General features: G+C 42.5%; 25 non-coding genes across 25 annotated transcripts; all 25 read left to right on the top strand.

Annotated features, from left to right (window-relative positions):
- The first annotated feature begins 357 nt into the window (after nt 1-357).
- trnav-aac (transfer RNA valine (anticodon AAC)) lies at nt 358-430 on the top strand. The gene has a single exon. It is a non-coding gene; the product is annotated as a tRNA-Val (tRNA).
- Nucleotides 431-1,050: 620 nt separating this feature from the next.
- On the top strand, nt 1,051-1,123 carry trnav-aac (transfer RNA valine (anticodon AAC)). The gene has a single exon. It is a non-coding gene; the product is annotated as a tRNA-Val (tRNA).
- Nucleotides 1,124-1,749: 626 nt separating this feature from the next.
- trnav-cac (transfer RNA valine (anticodon CAC)) lies at nt 1,750-1,822 on the top strand. Its single transcript has one exon. It is a non-coding gene; the product is annotated as a tRNA-Val (tRNA).
- A 620-nt stretch (nt 1,823-2,442) lies between these two features.
- Nucleotides 2,443-2,515, top strand: trnav-cac (transfer RNA valine (anticodon CAC)). The gene has a single exon. It is a non-coding gene; the product is annotated as a tRNA-Val (tRNA).
- A 620-nt stretch (nt 2,516-3,135) lies between these two features.
- On the top strand, nt 3,136-3,208 carry trnav-aac (transfer RNA valine (anticodon AAC)). Its single transcript has one exon. It is a non-coding gene; the product is annotated as a tRNA-Val (tRNA).
- A 621-nt stretch (nt 3,209-3,829) lies between these two features.
- trnav-cac (transfer RNA valine (anticodon CAC)) lies at nt 3,830-3,902 on the top strand. Its single transcript has one exon. It is a non-coding gene; the product is annotated as a tRNA-Val (tRNA).
- Nucleotides 3,903-4,528: 626 nt separating this feature from the next.
- trnav-uac (transfer RNA valine (anticodon UAC)) lies at nt 4,529-4,601 on the top strand. Its single transcript has one exon. It is a non-coding gene; the product is annotated as a tRNA-Val (tRNA).
- Nucleotides 4,602-5,227: 626 nt separating this feature from the next.
- Nucleotides 5,228-5,300, top strand: trnav-cac (transfer RNA valine (anticodon CAC)). The gene has a single exon. It is a non-coding gene; the product is annotated as a tRNA-Val (tRNA).
- Nucleotides 5,301-5,920: 620 nt separating this feature from the next.
- trnav-aac (transfer RNA valine (anticodon AAC)) lies at nt 5,921-5,993 on the top strand. Its single transcript has one exon. It is a non-coding gene; the product is annotated as a tRNA-Val (tRNA).
- A 626-nt stretch (nt 5,994-6,619) lies between these two features.
- On the top strand, nt 6,620-6,692 carry trnav-uac (transfer RNA valine (anticodon UAC)). The gene has a single exon. It is a non-coding gene; the product is annotated as a tRNA-Val (tRNA).
- Nucleotides 6,693-7,318: 626 nt separating this feature from the next.
- trnav-cac (transfer RNA valine (anticodon CAC)) lies at nt 7,319-7,391 on the top strand. The gene has a single exon. It is a non-coding gene; the product is annotated as a tRNA-Val (tRNA).
- A 621-nt stretch (nt 7,392-8,012) lies between these two features.
- On the top strand, nt 8,013-8,085 carry trnav-uac (transfer RNA valine (anticodon UAC)). The gene has a single exon. It is a non-coding gene; the product is annotated as a tRNA-Val (tRNA).
- Nucleotides 8,086-8,710: 625 nt separating this feature from the next.
- Nucleotides 8,711-8,783, top strand: trnav-aac (transfer RNA valine (anticodon AAC)). Its single transcript has one exon. It is a non-coding gene; the product is annotated as a tRNA-Val (tRNA).
- Nucleotides 8,784-9,403: 620 nt separating this feature from the next.
- Nucleotides 9,404-9,476, top strand: trnav-uac (transfer RNA valine (anticodon UAC)). The gene has a single exon. It is a non-coding gene; the product is annotated as a tRNA-Val (tRNA).
- Nucleotides 9,477-10,102: 626 nt separating this feature from the next.
- Nucleotides 10,103-10,175, top strand: trnav-cac (transfer RNA valine (anticodon CAC)). The gene has a single exon. It is a non-coding gene; the product is annotated as a tRNA-Val (tRNA).
- Nucleotides 10,176-10,795: 620 nt separating this feature from the next.
- trnav-cac (transfer RNA valine (anticodon CAC)) lies at nt 10,796-10,868 on the top strand. The gene has a single exon. It is a non-coding gene; the product is annotated as a tRNA-Val (tRNA).
- Nucleotides 10,869-11,489: 621 nt separating this feature from the next.
- Nucleotides 11,490-11,562, top strand: trnav-uac (transfer RNA valine (anticodon UAC)). The gene has a single exon. It is a non-coding gene; the product is annotated as a tRNA-Val (tRNA).
- A 626-nt stretch (nt 11,563-12,188) lies between these two features.
- Nucleotides 12,189-12,261, top strand: trnav-cac (transfer RNA valine (anticodon CAC)). Its single transcript has one exon. It is a non-coding gene; the product is annotated as a tRNA-Val (tRNA).
- Nucleotides 12,262-12,881: 620 nt separating this feature from the next.
- Nucleotides 12,882-12,954, top strand: trnav-uac (transfer RNA valine (anticodon UAC)). Its single transcript has one exon. It is a non-coding gene; the product is annotated as a tRNA-Val (tRNA).
- Nucleotides 12,955-13,580: 626 nt separating this feature from the next.
- On the top strand, nt 13,581-13,653 carry trnav-cac (transfer RNA valine (anticodon CAC)). The gene has a single exon. It is a non-coding gene; the product is annotated as a tRNA-Val (tRNA).
- A 626-nt stretch (nt 13,654-14,279) lies between these two features.
- trnav-cac (transfer RNA valine (anticodon CAC)) lies at nt 14,280-14,352 on the top strand. Its single transcript has one exon. It is a non-coding gene; the product is annotated as a tRNA-Val (tRNA).
- Nucleotides 14,353-14,972: 620 nt separating this feature from the next.
- Nucleotides 14,973-15,045, top strand: trnav-aac (transfer RNA valine (anticodon AAC)). Its single transcript has one exon. It is a non-coding gene; the product is annotated as a tRNA-Val (tRNA).
- Nucleotides 15,046-15,666: 621 nt separating this feature from the next.
- On the top strand, nt 15,667-15,739 carry trnav-cac (transfer RNA valine (anticodon CAC)). The gene has a single exon. It is a non-coding gene; the product is annotated as a tRNA-Val (tRNA).
- A 620-nt stretch (nt 15,740-16,359) lies between these two features.
- Nucleotides 16,360-16,432, top strand: trnav-uac (transfer RNA valine (anticodon UAC)). Its single transcript has one exon. It is a non-coding gene; the product is annotated as a tRNA-Val (tRNA).
- Nucleotides 16,433-17,058: 626 nt separating this feature from the next.
- On the top strand, nt 17,059-17,131 carry trnav-cac (transfer RNA valine (anticodon CAC)). The gene has a single exon. It is a non-coding gene; the product is annotated as a tRNA-Val (tRNA).
- The last annotated feature ends 284 nt before the right edge of the window (nt 17,132-17,415 follow it).

The following is a 17,415-nucleotide window of genomic DNA, read 5'->3' on the forward strand; positions in this document are numbered from 1 at the left end:
CCTGGCAGAAGTTGAGTGCGAAATCATTGATCCTACTGAAATGAAACGATACCTTGCCAATCCTATCATGGTAGTGAGAAGAGTACTGTGAATTGTTACGTTAGGAACACAGCAGTTGCTTTCTGTTTCTGAATCTTGTGAAGTATGACGAAGTGACTTGATTGGTGTGAAGTCACTTTGCAGGTTCCTGATTAATGTCGTTTGAAGACAGAACTGATACTAGCATGTGGGCATGACGGCATTGCAAAGAGGCCAACTGCTGGTTTTTCACATTTGATTCAATGAGAGGATGAGCCACTGACAATTGGCAGATTACCTAAAATTTCCATTGCTGAAGGAAGCCGTTGCATATCAGTTGTTTCCATAGTGTAGTGGTTATCACATTCGCCTAACACGCGAAAGGTCCTCGGTTCGAAACCGAGTGGAAACATGTTGGTCTTCTGCTTTTGGCCCAAGCTTCAAATCCAACACACCAGTTAAACCAAGTTGCCCTTGTTCATAAGTCTCACACAATGACAAAATGCATGGTGTTCCACAAAGTGTCAGCCTTCACTTTCTTAATAGTTCTACATATAGCTCAAAACTCAACCAGCATGTGAGAAATAAAATTAGCCAAAAGAGCATATGCAAGCAAGCGGCCTGATTTTGATGTTCAATCATCAGATGCTTCTTAGCGGGTGTCCGGAGCAGAGGCCTGGCAGAAGTTGAGTGCGAAATCATTGATCCTACTGAAATGAAACGATACCTTGCCAATCCTATCATGGTAGTGAGAAGAGTACTGTGAATTGTTACGTTAGGAACACAGCAGTTGCTTTCTGTTTCTGAATCTTGTTAAGTATGACGAAGTGACTTGATTGGTGTGAAGTCACTTTGCAGGTTCCTGATTAATGTCGTTTGAAGACAGAACTGATACTAGCATGTGGGCATGACGGCATTGCAAAGAGGCCAACTGCTGGTTTTTCACATTTGATTCAATGAGAGGATGAGCCACTGACAATTGGCAGATTACCTAAAATTTCCTTTGCTGAAGGAAGCCATTGCATATCAGTTGTTTCCATAGTGTAGTGGTTATCACATTCGCCTAACACGCGAAAGGTCCTCGGTTCGAAACCGAGTGGAAACATGTTGGTCTTCTGCTTTTGGCCCAAGCTTCAAATCCAACACACCAGTTAAACCAAGTTGCCCTCGTTCATAAGTCTCACACAATGACAAAATGCATGGTGTTCCACAAAGTGTCAGCCTTCACTTTCTTAATAGTTCTACATACCGCATACTTCAAAATTCAACCAGCATGTGAGAAATAAAATTAGCCAAAAGACTAAATGCAAGCAAGCGGCCTGATTTTGATGTTCAATCATCAGATGCTTCTTAGCGGGTGTCCGGAGCAGAGGCCTTGCAGAAGTTGAGTGCGAAATCATTGATCCTACTGAAATGAAACGATACCTTGCCAATCCTATTATGGTAGTGAGAAGAGTCCTGTGAATTGTTACGTCAGGAACACAGTAGTTGCTTTTTGATTCTGAATCTTGTGTAGTATGACGAAGTGACTTGATTGGTGTGAAGTCACTTTGCAGGTTCCTGATTAAATTCGTTTGAAGACAGAACTGATACTAGCATGTGGGCATGACGGCATTGCAAAGGAGGCCAACTGCTGGTCTTTCACATTTGATTCAATGAGAGGATGAGCCGCTGACAATTGGCAGATTACGTAAAATTTCCATTGCTGAAGGAAGCCATTATACGTCAGATGTTTCCATAGTGTAGTGGTTATCACGTTCGCCTCACACGCGAAAGGTCCTCGGTTCGAAACCGAGTGGAAACATGTTGGTCTTCTGCTTTTGGCCCAAGCTTCAAATCCAACACACCAGTTAAACCAAGTTGCCCTTGTTCATAAGTCTCACACAATGACAAAATGCATGGTGTTCCACAAAGTGTCAGCCTTCACTTTCTTAATAGTTCTACATATAGCTCAAAACTCAACCAGCATGTGAGAAATAAAATTAGCCAAAAGAGCATATGCAAGCAAGCGGCCTGATTTTGATGTTCAATCATCAGATGCTTCTTAGCGGGTGTCCGGAGCAGAGGCCTTGCAGAAGTTGAGTGCGAAATCATTGATCCTACTGAAATGAAACGATACCTTGCCAATCCTATTATGGTAGTGAGAAGAGTCCTGTGAATTGTTACGTCAGGAACACAGTAGTTGCTTTTTGTTTCTGAATCTTGTGTAGTATGACGAAGTGACTTGATTGGTGTGAAGTCACTTTGCAGGTTCCTGATTAAATTCATTTGAAGACAGAACTGATACTAGCATGTGGGCATGACGGCATTGCAAAGAGGCCAAATGCTGGTCTTTCACATTTGATTCAATGAGAGGATGAGCCACTGACAATTGGCAGATTACCTAAAATTTCCTTTGCTGAAGGAAGCCATTGTATGTCAGTTGTTTCCATAGTGTAGTGGTTATCACGTTCGCCTCACACGCGAAAGGTCCTCGGTTCGAAACCGAGTGGAAACATGTTGGTCTTCTGCTTTTGGCCCAAGCTTCAAATCCAACACACCAGTTAAACCAAGTTGCCCTCGTTCATAAGTCTCACACAATGACAAAATGCATGGTGTTCCACAAAGTGTCAGCCTTCACTTTCTTAATAGTTCTACATATAGCTCAAAACTCAACCAGCATGTGAGAAATAAAATTAGCCAAAAGAGCATATGCAAGCAAGCGGCCTGATTTTGATGTTCAATCATCAGATGCTTCTTAGCGGGTGTCCGGAGCAGAGGCCTGGCAGAAGTTGAGTGCGAAATCATTGATCCTACTGAAATGAAACGATACCTTGCCAATCCTATCATGGTAGTGAGAAGAGTACTGTGAATTGTTACATTAGGAACACAGCAGTTGCTTTCTGTTTCTGAATCTTGTGAAGTATGACGAAGTGACTTGATTGGTGTGAAGTCACTTTGCAGGTTCCTGATTAATGTCGTTTGAAGACAGAACTGATACTAGCATGTGGGCATGACGGCATTGCAAAGAGGCCAACTGCTGGTTTTTCACATTTGATTCAATGAGAGGATGAGCCACTGACAATAGGCAGATTACCTAAAATTTCCTTTGCTGAAGGAAGCCATTGCATATCAGTTGTTTTCATAGTGTAGTGGTTATCACATTCGCCTAACACGCGAAAGGTCCTCGGTTCGAAACCGAGTGGAAACATGTTGGTCTTCTGCTTTTGGCCCAAGCTTCAAATCCAACACACCAGTTAAACCAAGTTGCCCTTGTTCATAAGTCTCACACAATGACAAAATGCATGGTGTTCCACAAAGTGTCAGCCTTCACTTTCTTAATAGTTCTACATATAGCTCAAAACTCAACCAGCATGTGAGAAATAAAATTAGCCAAAAGAGCATATGCAAGCAAGCGGCCTGATTTTGATGTTCAATCATCAGATGCTTCTTAGCGGGTGTCCGGAGCAGAGGCCTTGCAGAAGTTGAGTGCGAAATCATTGATCCTACTGAAATGAAACGATACCTTGCCAATCCTATTATGGTAGTGAGAAGAGTCCTGTGAATTGTTACGTCAGGAACACAGTAGTTGCTTTTTGTTTCTGAATCTTGTGTAGTATGACGAAGTGACTTGATTGGTGTGAAGTCACTTTGCAGGTTCCTGATTAAATTCATTTGAAGACAGAACTGATACTAGCATGTGGGCATGACGGCATTGCAAAGGAGGCCAACTGCTGGTCTTTCACATTTGATTCAATGAGAGGATGAGCCGCTGACAATTGGCAGATTACGTAAAATTTCCTTTGCTGAAGGAAGCCATTGCATGTCAGTTGTTTCCATAGTGTAGTGGTTATCACGTTCACCTCACACGCGAAAGGTCCTCGGTTCGAAACCGAGTGGAAACATGTTGGTCTTCTGCTTTTGGCCCAAGCTTCAAATCCAACACACCAGTTAAACCAAGTTGCCCTCGTTCATAAGTCTCACACAATGACAAAATGCATGGTGTTCCACAAAGTGTCAGCCTTCACTTTCTTAATAGTTCTACATACTGTATACTTCAAAATTCAACCAGCATGTGAGAAATAAAATTAGCCAAAAGACTAAATGCAAGCAAGCGGCCTGATTTTGATGTTCAATCATCAGATGCTTCTTAGCGGGTGTCCGGAGCAGAGGCCTTGCAGAAGTTGAGTGCGAAATCATTGATCCTACTGAAATGAAACGATACCTTGCCAATCCTATTATGGTAGTGAGAAGAGTCCTGTGAATTGTTACGTCAGGACCACAGTAGTTGCTTTTTGTTTCTGAATCTTGTGTAGTATGACGAAGTGACTTGATTGGTGTGAAGTCACTTTGCAGGTTCCTGATTAAATTCGTTTGAAGACAGAACTGATACTAGCATGTGGGCATGACGGCATTGCAAAGGAGGCCAACTGCTGGTCTTTCACATTTGATTCAATGAGTGGATGAGCCACTGACAATTGGCAGATTACCTAAAATGTCCTTTGCTGAAGGAAGCCACTGCATGTCAGTTGTTTCCATAGTGTAGTGGTTATCACATTCGCTTTACACGCGAAAAGTCCTCGGCTCGAATCCGAGTGGAAACATGGTAGTCTTCTGCTTTTGGCACAAGCATCAAATCCAACACACCAGTGAAACCAAGTTGCCCTTGTTCATAAGTCTCACACACTGACACAATGCATGACATTACACAAAGTGTCGGTCATCACTGTCTTAATAGTTCTACATACTGTATACCTCAAAATTCAACCAGCATGTGAGAAATAAAATTAGCCAAAAGACTAAATGCAAGCAAGGGGCCTGATTTTGATGTTCAATCATCAGATGCTTCTTAGCGGGTGTCTAGAGCAGAGGCCTTGCAGAAGTTGAGTGCGAAATCATTGATCCTACTGAAATGAAACGATACCTTGCCAATCCTATTATGGTAGTGAGAAGAGTCCTGTGAATTGTTACGTCAGGAACACAGTAGTTGCTTTTTGTTTCTGAATCTTGTGTAGTATGACGAAGTGACTTGATTGGTGTGAAGTCACTTTGCAGGTTCCTGATTAAATTCGTTTGAAGACAGAACTGATACTAGCATGTGGGCATGACGGCATTGCAAAGGAGGCCAACTGCTGGTCTTTCACATTTGATTCAATGAGAGGATGAGCCGCTGACAATTGGCAGATTACGTAAAATTTCCTTTGCTGAAGGAAGCCATTGTATGTCAGTTGTTTCCATAGTGTAGTGGTTATCACGTTCGCCTCACACGCGAAAGGTCCTCGGTTCGAAACCGAGTGGAAACATGTTGGTCTTTTGCTTTTGGCCCAAGCTTCAAATCCAACACACCAGTTAAACCAAGTTGCCCTCGTTCATAAGTCTCACACAATGACAAAATGCATGGTGTTCCACAAAGTGTCAGCCTTCACTTTCTTAATAGTTCTACATATAGCTCAAAACTCAACCAGCATGTGAGAAATAAAATTAGCCAAAAGAGCATATGCAAGCAAGCGGCCTGATTTTGATGTTCAATCATCAGATGCTTCTTAGCGGGTGTCCGGAGCAGAGGCCTGGCAGAAGTTGAGTGCGAAATCATTGATCCTACTGAAATGAAACGATACCTTGCCAATCCTATCATGGTAGTGAGAAGAGTACTGTGAATTGTTACATTAGGAACACAGCAGTTGCTTTCTGTTTCTGAATCTTGTGAAGTATGACGAAGTGACTTGATTGGTGTGAAGTGACTTTGCAGGTTCCTGATTAATGTCGTTTGAAGACAGAACTGATACTAGCATGTGGGCATGACGGCATTGCAAAGAGGCCAACTGCTGGTTTTTCACATTTGATTCAATGAGAGGATGAGCCACTGACAATTGGCAGATTACCTAAAATTTCCTTTGCTGAAGGAAGCCATTGCATATCAGTTGTTTTCATAGTGTAGTGGTTATCACATTCGCCTAACACGCGAAAAGTCCTCGGTTCGAAACCGAGTGGAAACATGTTGGTCTTCTGCTTTTGGCCCAAGCTTCAAATCCAACATACCAGTTAAACCAAGTTGCCCTTGTTCATAAGTCTCACACAATGACAAAATGCATGGTGTTCCACAAAGTGTCAGCCTTCACTTTCTTAATAGTTCTACATACTGTATACTTCAAAATTCAACCAGCATGTGAGAAATAAAATTAGCCAAAAGACTAAATGCAAGCAAGCGGCCTGATTTTGATGTTCAATCATCAGATGCTTCTTAGCGGGTGTCCGGAGCAGAGGCCTTGCAGAAGTTGAGTGCGAAATCATTGATCCTACTGAAATGAAACGATACCTTGCCAATCCTATTATGGTAGTGAGAAGAGTCCTGTGAATTGTTACGTCAGGACCACAGTAGTTGCTTTTTGTTTCTGAATCTTGTGTAGTATGACGAAGTGACTTGATTGGTGTGAAGTCACTTTGCAGGTTCCTGATTAAATTCGTTTGAAGACAGAACTGATACTAGCATGTGGGCATGACGGCATTGCAAAGGAGGCCAACTGCTGGTCTTTCACATTTGATTCAATGAGAGGATGAGCCACTGACAATTGGCAGATTACCTAAAATGTCCTTTGCTGAAGGAAGCCACTGCATGTCAGTTGTTTCCATAGTGTAGTGGTTATCACATTCGCTTTACACGCGAAAAGTCCTCGGCTCGAATCCGAGTGGAAACATGGTAGTCTTCTGCTTTTGGCACAAGCATCAAATCCAACACACCAGTGAAACCAAGTTGCCCTTGTTCATAAGTCTCACACACTGACACAATGCATGACATTACACAAAGTGTCGGTCTTCACTGTCTTAATAGTTCTACATACTGTATACCTCAAAACTCAACCAGCATGTGAGAAATAAAATTAGCCAAAAGACTAAATGCAAGCAAGGGGCCTGATTTTGATGTTCAATCATCAGATGCTTCTTAGCGGGTGTCCAGAGCAGAGGCCTTGCAGAAGTTGAGTGTGAAATCATTGATCCTACTGAAATGAAACGATACCTTGCCAATCCTATTATGGTAGTGAGAAGAGTCCTGTGAATTGTTACGTCAGGAACACAGTAGTTGCTTTTTGTTTCTGAATCTTGTGTAGCATGACGAAGTGACTTGATTGGTGTGAAGTCACTTTGCAGGTTCCTGATTAAATTCGTTTGAAGACAGAACTGATACTAGCATGTGGGCATGACGGCATTGCAAAGGAGGCCAACTGCTGGTCTTTCACATTTGATTCAATGAGAGGATGAGCCGCTGACAATTGGCAGATTACGTAAAATTTCCTTTGCTGAAGGAAGCCATTGTATGTCAGTTGTTTCCATAGTGTAGTGGTTATCACGTTCGCCTCACACGCGAAAGGTCCTCGGTTCGAAACCGAGTGGAAACATGTTGGTCTTCTGCTTTTGGCCCAAGCTTCAAATCCAACACACCAGTTAAACCAAGTTGCCCTCGTTCATAAGTCTCACACAATGACAAAATGCATGGTGTTCCACAAAGTGTCAGCCTTCACTTTCTTAATAGTTCTACATATAGCTCAAAACTCAACCAGCATGTGAGAAATAAAATTAGCCAAAAGAGCATATGCAAGCAAGCGGCCTGATTTTGATGTTCAATCATCAGATGCTTCTTAGCGGGTGTCCGGAGCAGAGGCCTGGCAGAAGTTGAGTGCGAAATCATTGATCCTACTGAAATGAAACGATACCTTGCCAATCCTATCATGGTAGTGAGAAGAGTACTGTGAATTGTTACATTAGGACCACAGTAGTTGCTTTCTGTTTCTGAATCTTGTGTAGTATGACGAAGTGACTTGATTGGTGTGAAGTCACATTGCAGGTTCCTGATTAAATTCGTTTGAAGACAGAACTGATACTAGCATGTGGGCATGACGGCATTGCAAAGGAGGCCAACTGCTGGTCTTTCACATTTGATTCAATGAGAGGATGAGCCACTGACAATTGGCAGATTACCTAAAATGTCCTTTGCTGAAGGAAGTCACTGCATGTCAGTTGTTTCCATAGTGTAGTGGTTATCACATTCGCTTTACACGCGAAAAGTCCTCGGCTCGAATCCGAGTGGAAACATGGCAGTCTTCTGCTTTTGGCACAAGCATCAAATCCAACACACCAGTGAAACCAAGTTGCCCTTGTTCATAAGTCTCACACACTGACACAATGCATGACATTACACAAAGTGTCGGGCTTCACTGTCTTAATAGTTCTACATACTGTATACCTCAAAATTCAACCAGCATGTGAGAAATAAAATTAGCCAAAAGACTAAATGCAAGCAAGGGGCCTGATTTTGATGTTCAATCATCAGATGCTTCTTAGCGGGTGTCCGGAGCAGAGGCCTTGCAGAAGTTGAGTGCGAAATCATTGATCCTACTGAAATGAAACGATACCTTGCCAATCCTATTATGGTAGTGAGAAGAGTCCTGTGAATTGTTACGTTAGGAACACAGCAGTTGCTTTCTGTTTCTGAATCTTGTGAAGTATGACGAAGTGACTTGATTGGTGTGAAGTCACTTTGCAGGTTCCTGATTAATGTCGTTTGAAGACAGAACTGATACTAGCATGTGGGCATGACGGCATTGCAAAGAGGCCAACTGCTGGTTATTCACATTTGATTCAATGAGAGGATGAGCCGCTGACAATTGGCAGATTACGTAAAATTTCCTTTGCTGAAGGAAGCCATTGCATATCAATTGTTTCCATAGTGCAGTGATTATCACATTCGCCTAACACGCGAAAGGTCCTCGGTTCGAAACCGAGTGGAAACATGTTGGTCTTCTGCTTTTGGCCCAAGCTTCAAATCCAACACACCAGTTAAACCAAGATGCCCTCGTTCATAAGTCTCACACAATGACAAAATGCATGGTGTTCCACAAAGTGTCAGCCTTCACTTTCTTAATAGTTCTACATATAGCTCAAAAGTCAACCAGCATGTGAGAAATAAAATTAGCCAAAAGACTAAATGCAAGCAAGCGGCCTGATTTTGATGTTCAATCATCAGATGCTTCTTAGCGGGTGTCCGGAGCAGAGGCCTTGCAGAAGTTGAGTGCGAAATCATTGATCCTACTGAAATGAAACGATACCTTGCCAATCCTATCATGGTAGTGAGAAGAGTACTGTGAATTGTTACGTTAGGAACACAGCAGTTGCTTTCTGTTTCTGAATCTTGTGAAGTATGACGAAGTGACTTGATTGGTGTGAAGTCACTTTGCAGGTTCCTGATTAAAGTCGTTTGAAGACAGAACTGATACTAGCATGTGGGCATGACGGCATTGCAAAGAGGCCAACTGCTGGTTTTTCACATTTGATTCAATGAGAGGATGAGCCACTGACAATTGGCAGATTACCTAAAATTTCCTTTGCTGAAGGAAGCCACTGCATGTCAGTTGTTTCCATAGTGTAGTGGTTATCACATTCGCCTTACACACGAAAAGTCCTCGGCTCGAATCCGAGTGGAAACATGGTAGTCTTCTGCTTTTGGCACAAGCATCAAATCCAACACACCAGTGAAACCAAGTTGCCCTTGTTCATAAGTCTCACACACTGACACAATGCATGACATTACACAAAGTGTCGGTCTTCACTGTCTTAATAGTTCTACATACTGTATACCTCAATATTCAACCAGCATGTGAGAAATAAAATTAGCCAAAAGAGCATATGCAAGCAAGCGGCCTGATTTTGATGTTCAATCATCAGATGCTTCTTAGCGGGTGTCCGGAGCAGAGGCCTGGCAGAAGTTGAGTGCGAAATCATTGATCCTACTGAAATGAAACGATACCTTGCCAATCCTATCATGGTAGTGAGAAGAGTACTGTGAATTGTTACGTTAGGAACACAGCAGTTGCTTTCTGTTTCTGAATCTTGTGAAGTATGACGAAGTGACTTGATTGGTGTGAAGTCACTTTGCAGGTTCCTGATTAATGTCGTTTGAAGACAGAACTGATACTAGCATGTGGGCATGACGGCATTGCAAAGGAGGCCAACTGCTGGTATTTCACATTTGATTCAATGAGAGGATGAGCCGCTGACAATTGTCAGATTACGTAAAATTTCCTTTGCTGAAGGAAGCCATTGCATGTCAGTTGTTTCCATAGTGTAGTGGTTATCACGTTCGCCTCACACGCGAAAGGTCCTCGGTTCGAAACCGAGTGGAAACATGTTGGTCTTCTGCTTTTGGCCCAAGCTTCAAATCCAACACACCAGTTAAACCAAGTTGCCCTTGTTCATAAGTCTCACACAATGACAAAATGCATGGTGTTCCACAAAGTGTCAGCCTTCACTTTCTTAATAGTTCTACATATAGCTCAAAACTCAACCAGCATGTGAGAAATAAAATTAGCCAAAAGAGCATATGCAAGCAAGTGGCCTGATTTTGATGTTCAATCATCAGATGCTTCTTAGCGGGTGTCCGGAGCAGAGGCCTTGCAGAAGTTGAGTGCGAAATCATTGATCCTACTGAAATGAAACGATACCTTGCCAATCCTATTATGGTAGTGAGAAGAGTCCTGTGAATTGTTACGTCAGGAACACAGTAGTTGCTTTTTGTTTCTGAATCTTGTGTAGTATGACGAAGTGACTTGATTGGTGTGAAGTCACTTTGCAGGTTCCTGATTAAATTCATTTGAAGACAGAACTGATACTAGCATGTGGGCATGACGGCATTGCAAAGAGGCCAAATGCTGGTCTTTCACATTTGATTCAATGAGAGGATGAGCCACTGACAATTGGCAGATTACCTAAAATTTCCTTTGCTGACGGAAGCCATTGCATATCAGTTGTTTCCATAGTGTAGTGATTATCACGTTCGCCTCACACGCGAAAGGTCCTCGGTTCGAAACCGAGTGGAAACATGTTGGTCTTCTGCTTTTGGCCCAAGCTTCAAATCCAACACACCAGTTAAACCAAGTTGCCGTCGTTCATGAGTCTCACACAATGACAAAATGCATGGTGTTCCAGAAAGATTCAGCCTTCACTTTCTTAATAGTTCTACATATTGCTCAAAACTCAACCAGCATGTGAGAAATAAAATTAGCCAAAAGAGCATATGCAAGCAAGCGGCCTGATTTTGATGTTCAATCATCAGATGCTTCTTAGCGGGTGTCCGGAGCAGAGGCCTTGCAGAAGTTGAGTGCGAAGTCATTGATCCTACTGAAATGAAACGATACCTTGCCAATCCTATCATGGTAGTGAGAAGAGTACTGTGAATTGTTACGTTAGGAACACAGCAGTTGCTTTCTGTTTCTGAATCTTGTGTAGTATGACGAAGTGACTTGATTGGTGTGAAGTCACTTTGCAGGTTCCTGATTAAATTCGTTTGAAGACAGAACTGATACTAGCATGTGGGCATGACGGCATTGCAAAGGAGGCCAACTGCTGGTTTTTCACATTTGATTCAATGAGAGGATGAGCCACTGACAATTGGCAGATTACCTAAAATGTCCTTTGCTGAAGGAAGCCACTGCATATCAGTTGTTTCCATAGTGTAGTGGTTATCACATTCGCCTTACACACGAAAAGTCCTCGGCTCGAATCCGAGTGGAAACATGGTAGTCTTCTGCTTTTGGCACAAGCATCAAATCCAACACACCAGTGAAACCAAGTTGCCCTTGTTCATAAGTCTCACACACTGACACAATGCATGACATTACACAAAGTGTCGGTCTTCACTGTCTTAATAGTTCTACATACTGTATACCTCAAAATTCAAAGAGCATGTGAGAAATAAAATTAGCCAAAAGACTAAATGCAAGCAAGGGGCCTGATTTTGATGTTCAATCATCAGATGCTTCTTAGCGGGTGTCCGGAGCAGAGGCCTTGCAGAAGTTGAGTGCGAAATCATTGATCCTACTGAAATGAAACGATACCTTGCCAATCCTATTATGGTAGTGAGAAGAGTCCTGTGAATTGTTACATCAGGAACACAGTAGTTGCTTTTTGTTTCTGAATCTTGTGTAGTATGACGAAGTGACTTGATTGGTGTGATGTCACTTTGCAGGTTCCTGATTAAATTCATTTAAAGACAGAACTGATACTAGCATGTGGGCATGACGGCATTGCAAAGGAGGCCAACTGCTGGTCTTTCACATTTGATTCAATGAGAGGATGAGCCGCTGACAATTGGCAGATTACGTAAAATTTCCTTTGCTGAAGGAAGCCATTGTATGTCAGTTGTTTCCATAGTGTAGTGGTTATCACGTTCGCCTCACACGCGAAAGGTCCTCGGTTCGAAACCGAGTGGAAACATGTTGGTCTTCTGCTTTTGGCCCAAGCTTCAAATCCAACACACCAGTTAAACCAAGTTGCCCTCGTTCATAAGTCTCACACAATGACAAAATGCATGGTGTTCCACAAAGTGTCAGCCTTCACTTTCTTAATAGTTCTACATATAGCTCAAAACTCAACCAGCATGTGAGAAATAAAATTAGCCAAAAGACTAAATGCAAGCAAGGGGCCTGATTTTGATGTTCAATCATCAGATGCTTCTTAGCGGGTGTCCGGAGCAGAGGCCTGGCAGAAGTTGAGTGCGAAATCATTGATCCTACTGAAATGAAACGATACCTTGCCAATCCTATCATGGTAGTGAGAAGAGTACTGGGAATTGTTACGTTAGGAACACAGCAGTTGCTTTCTGTTTCTGAATCTTGTGAAGTATGACGAAGTGACTTGATTGGTGTGAAGTCACTTTGCAGGTTCCTGATTAATGTCGTTTGAAGACAGAACTGATTGTAGCATGTGGGCATGACGGCATTGCAAAGAGGCCAACTGCTGGTTTTTCACATTTGATTCAATGAGAGGATGAGCCACTGACAATTGGCAGATTACCTAAAATTTCCTTTGCTGAAGGAAGCCACTGCATGTCAGTTGTTTCCATAGTGTAGTGGTTATCACATTCGCTTTACACGTGAAAAGTCCTCGGCTCGAATCCGAGTGGAAACATGGTAGTCTTCTGCTTTTGGCACAAGCATCAAATCCAACACACCAGTGAAACCAAGTTGCCCTTGTTCATAAGTCTCACACACTGACACAATGCATGACATTACACAAAGTGTCGGTCTTCACTGTCTTAATAGTTCTACATACTGTATACCTCAAAATTCAAAGAGCATGTGAGAAATAAAATTAGCCAAAAGACTAAATGCAAGCAAGGGGCCTGATTTTGATGTTCAATCATCAGATGCTTCTTAGCGGGTGTCCGGAGCAGAGGCCTTGCAGAAGTTGAGTGCGAAATCATTGATCCTACTGAAATGAAACGATACCTTGCCAATCCTATTATGGTAGTGAGAAGAGTCCTGTGAATTGTTACATCAGGAACACAGTAGTTGCTTTTTGTTTCTGAATCTTGTGTAGTATGACGAAGTGACTTGATTGGTGTGATGTCACTTTGCAGGTTCCTGATTAAATTCATTTGAAGACAGAACTGATACTAGCATGTGGGCATGACGGCATTGCAAAGGAGGCCAACTGCTGGTCTTTCACATTTGATTCAATGAGAGGATGAGCAGCTGACAATTGGCAGATTACGTAAAATTTCCTTTGCTGAAGGAAGCCATTGTATGTCAGTTGTTTCCATAGTGTAGTGGTTATCAAGTTCGCCTCACACGTGAAAGGTCCTCGGTTCGAAACCGAGTGGAAACATGTTGGTCTTCTGCTTTTGGCCCAAGCTTCAAATCCAACACACCAGTGAAACCAAGTTGCCCTTGTTCATAAGTCTCACACACTGACACAATGCATGACATTACACAAAGTGTCGGTCTTCACTGTCTTAATAGTTCTACATACTGTATACCTCAAAATTCAAAGAGCATGTGAGAAATAAAATTAGCCAAAAGACTAAATGCAAGCAAGGGGCCTGATTTTGATGTTCAATCATCAGATGCTTCTTAGCGGGTGTCCGGAGCAGAGGCCTTGCAGAAGTTGAGTGCGAAATCATTGATCCTACTGAAATGAAACGATACCTTGCCAATCCTATTATGGTAGTGAGAAGAGTCCTGTGAATTGTTACATCAGGAACACAGTAGTTGCTTTTTGTTTCTGAATCTTGTGTAGTATGACGAAGTGACTTGATTGGTGTGATGTCACTTTGCAGGTTCCTGATTAAATTCATTTGAAGACAGAACTGATACTAGCATGTGGGCATGACGGCATTGCAAAGGAGGCCAACTGCTGGTCTTTCACATTTGATTCAATGAGAGGATGAGCCGCTGACAATTGGCAGATTACGTAAAATTTCCTTTGCTGAAGGAAGCCATTGTATGTCAGTTGTTTCCATAGTGTAGTGGTTATCACGTTCGCCTCACACGCGAAAGGTCCTCGGTTCGAAACCGAGTGGAAACATGTTGGTCTTCTGCTTTTGGCCCAAGCTTCAAATCTAACACACCAGTTAAACCAAGTTGCCCTCGTTCATAAGTCTCACACAATGACAAAATGCATGGTGTTCCACAAAGTGTCAGCCTTCGCTTTCTTAATAGTTCTACATATAGCTCAAAACTCAACCAGCATGTGAGAAATAAAATTAGCCAAAAGAGCATATGCAAGCAAGCGGCCTGATTTTGATGTTCAATCATCAGATGCTTCTTAGCGGGTGTCCGGAGCAGAGGCCTGGCAGAAGTTGAGTGCGAAATCATTGATCCTACTGAAATGAAACGATACCTTGCCAATCCTATCATGGTAGTGAGAAGAGTACTGGGAATTGTTACGTTAGGAACACAGCAGTTGCTTTCTGTTTCTGAATCTTGTGAAGTATGACGAAGTGACTTGATTGGTGTGAAGTCACTTTGCAGGTTCCTGATTAATGTCGTTTGAAGACAGAACTGATTGTAGCATGTGGGCATGACGGCATTGCAAAGAGGCCAACTGCTGGTTTTTCACATTTGATTCAATGAGAGGATGAGCCACTGACAATTGGCAGATTACCTAAAATTTCCTTTGCTGAAGGAAGCCATTGCATATCAGTTGTTTCCATAGTGTAGTGGTTATCACATTCGCCTAACACGCGAAAGGTCCTCGGTTCGAAACCGAGTGGAAACATGTTGGTCTTCTGCTTTTGGCGCAAGCTTCAAATCCAACACACCAGTTAAACCAAGTTGCCCTTGTTCATAAGTCTCACACAATGACAAAATGCATGGTGTTCCACAAAGTGTCAGCCTTCACTTTCTTAATAGTTCTACATATAGCTCAAAACTCAACCAGCATGTGAGAAATAAAATTAGCCAAAAGAGCATATGCAAGCAAGCGGCCTGATTTTGATGTTCAATCATCAGATGCTTCTTAGCGGGTGTCCGGAGCAGAGGCCTTGCAGAAGTTGAGTGCGAAATCATTGATCCTACTGAAATGAAACGATACCTTGCCAATCCTATTATGGTAGTGAGAAGAGTCCTGTGAATTGTTACGTCAGGAACACAGTAGTTGCTTTTTGTTTCTGAATCTTGTGTAGTATGACGAAGTGACTTGATTGGTGTGAAGTCACTTTGCAGGTTCCTGATTAAATTCATTTGAAGACAGAACTGATACTAGCATGTGGGCATGACGGCATTGCAAAGGAGGCCAACTGCTGGTCTTTCACATTTGATTCAATGAGAGGATGAGCCGCTGACAATTGGCAGATTACGTAAAATTTCCTTTGCTGAAGGAAGCCATTGTATGTCAGTTGTTTCCATAGTGTAGTGGTTATCAAGTTCGCCTCACACGCGAAAGGTCCTCGGTTCGAAACCGAGTGGAAACATGTTGGTCTTCTGCTTTTGGCCCAAGCTTCAAATCCAACACACCAGTTAAACCAAGTTGCCCTCGTTCATAAGTCTCACACAATGACAAAATGCATGGTGTTCCACAAAGTGTCAGCCTTCGCTTTCTTAATAGTTCTACATATAGCTCAAAACTCAACCAGCATGTGAGAAATAAAATTAGCCAAAAGAGCATATGCAAGCAAGCGGCCTGATTTTGATGTTCAATCATCAGATGCTTCTTAGCGGGTGTCCGGAGCAGAGGCCTGGCAGAAGTTGAGTGCGAAATCATTGATCCTACTGAAATGAAACGATACCTTGCCAATCCTATCATGGTAGTGAGAAGAGTACTGGGAATTGTTACGTTAGGAACACAGCAGTTGCTTTCTGTTTCTGAATCTTGTGAAGTATGACGAAGTGACTTGATTGGTGTGAAGTCACTTTGCAGGTTCCTGATTAATGTCGTTTGAAGACAGAACTGATTGTAGCATGTGGGCATGACGGCATTGCAAAGAGGCCAACTGCTGGTTTTTCACATTTGATTCAATGAGAGGATGAGCCACTGACAATTGGCAGATTACCTAAAATTTCCTTTGCTGAAGGAAGCCACTGCATGTCAGTTGTTTCCATAGTGTAGTGGTTATCACATTCGCTTTACACGTGAAAAGTCCTCGGCTCGAATCCGAGTGGAAACATGGTAGTCTTCTGCTTTTGGCACAAGCATCAAATCCAACACACCAGTGAAACCAAGTTGCCCTTGTTCATAAGTCTCACACACTGACACAATGCATGACATTACACAAAGTGTCGGTCTTCACTGTCTTAATAGTTCTACATACTGTATACCTCAAAATTCAAAGAGCATGTGAGAAATAAAATTAGCCAAAAGACTAAATGCAAGCAAGGGGCCTGATTTTGATGTTCAATCATCAGATGCTTCTTAGCGGGTGTCCGGAGCAGAGGCCTTGCAGAAGTTGAGTGCGAAATCATTGATCCTACTGAAATGAAACGATACCTTGCCAATCCTATTATGGTAGTGAGAAGAGTCCTGTGAATTGTTACATCAGGAACACAGTAGTTGCTTTTTGTTTCTGAATCTTGTGTAGTATGACGAAGTGACTTGATTGGTGTGATGTCACTTTGCAGGTTCCTGATTAAATTCATTTGAAGACAGAACTGATACTAGCATGTGGGCATGACGGCATTGCAAAGGAGGCCAACTGCTGGTCTTTCACATTTGATTCAATGAGAGGATGAGCAGCTGACAATTGGCAGATTACGTAAAATTTCCTTTGCTGAAGGAAGCCATTGTATGTCAGTTGTTTCCATAGTGTAGTGGTTATCAAGTTCGCCTCACACGTGAAAGGTCCTCGGTTCGAAACCGAGTGGAAACATGTTGGTCTTCTGCTTTTGGCCCAAGCTTCAAATCCAACACACCAGTGAAACCAAGTTGCCCTTGTTCATAAGTCTCACACACTGACACAATGCATGACATTACACAAAGTGTCGGTCTTCACTGTCTTAATAGTTCTACATACTGTATACCTCAAAATTCAAAGAGCATGTGAGAAATAAAATTAGCCAAAAGACTAAATGCAAGCAAGGGGCCTGATTTTGATGTTCAATCATCAGATGCTTCTTAGCGGGTGTCCGGAGCAGAGGCCTTGCAGAAGTTGAG

Source organism: Paramormyrops kingsleyae, chromosome 1 (assembly GCF_048594095.1).
Source record: "Paramormyrops kingsleyae isolate MSU_618 chromosome 1, PKINGS_0.4, whole genome shotgun sequence".
NCBI lineage: Eukaryota > Metazoa > Chordata > Actinopteri > Osteoglossiformes > Mormyridae > Paramormyrops > Paramormyrops kingsleyae.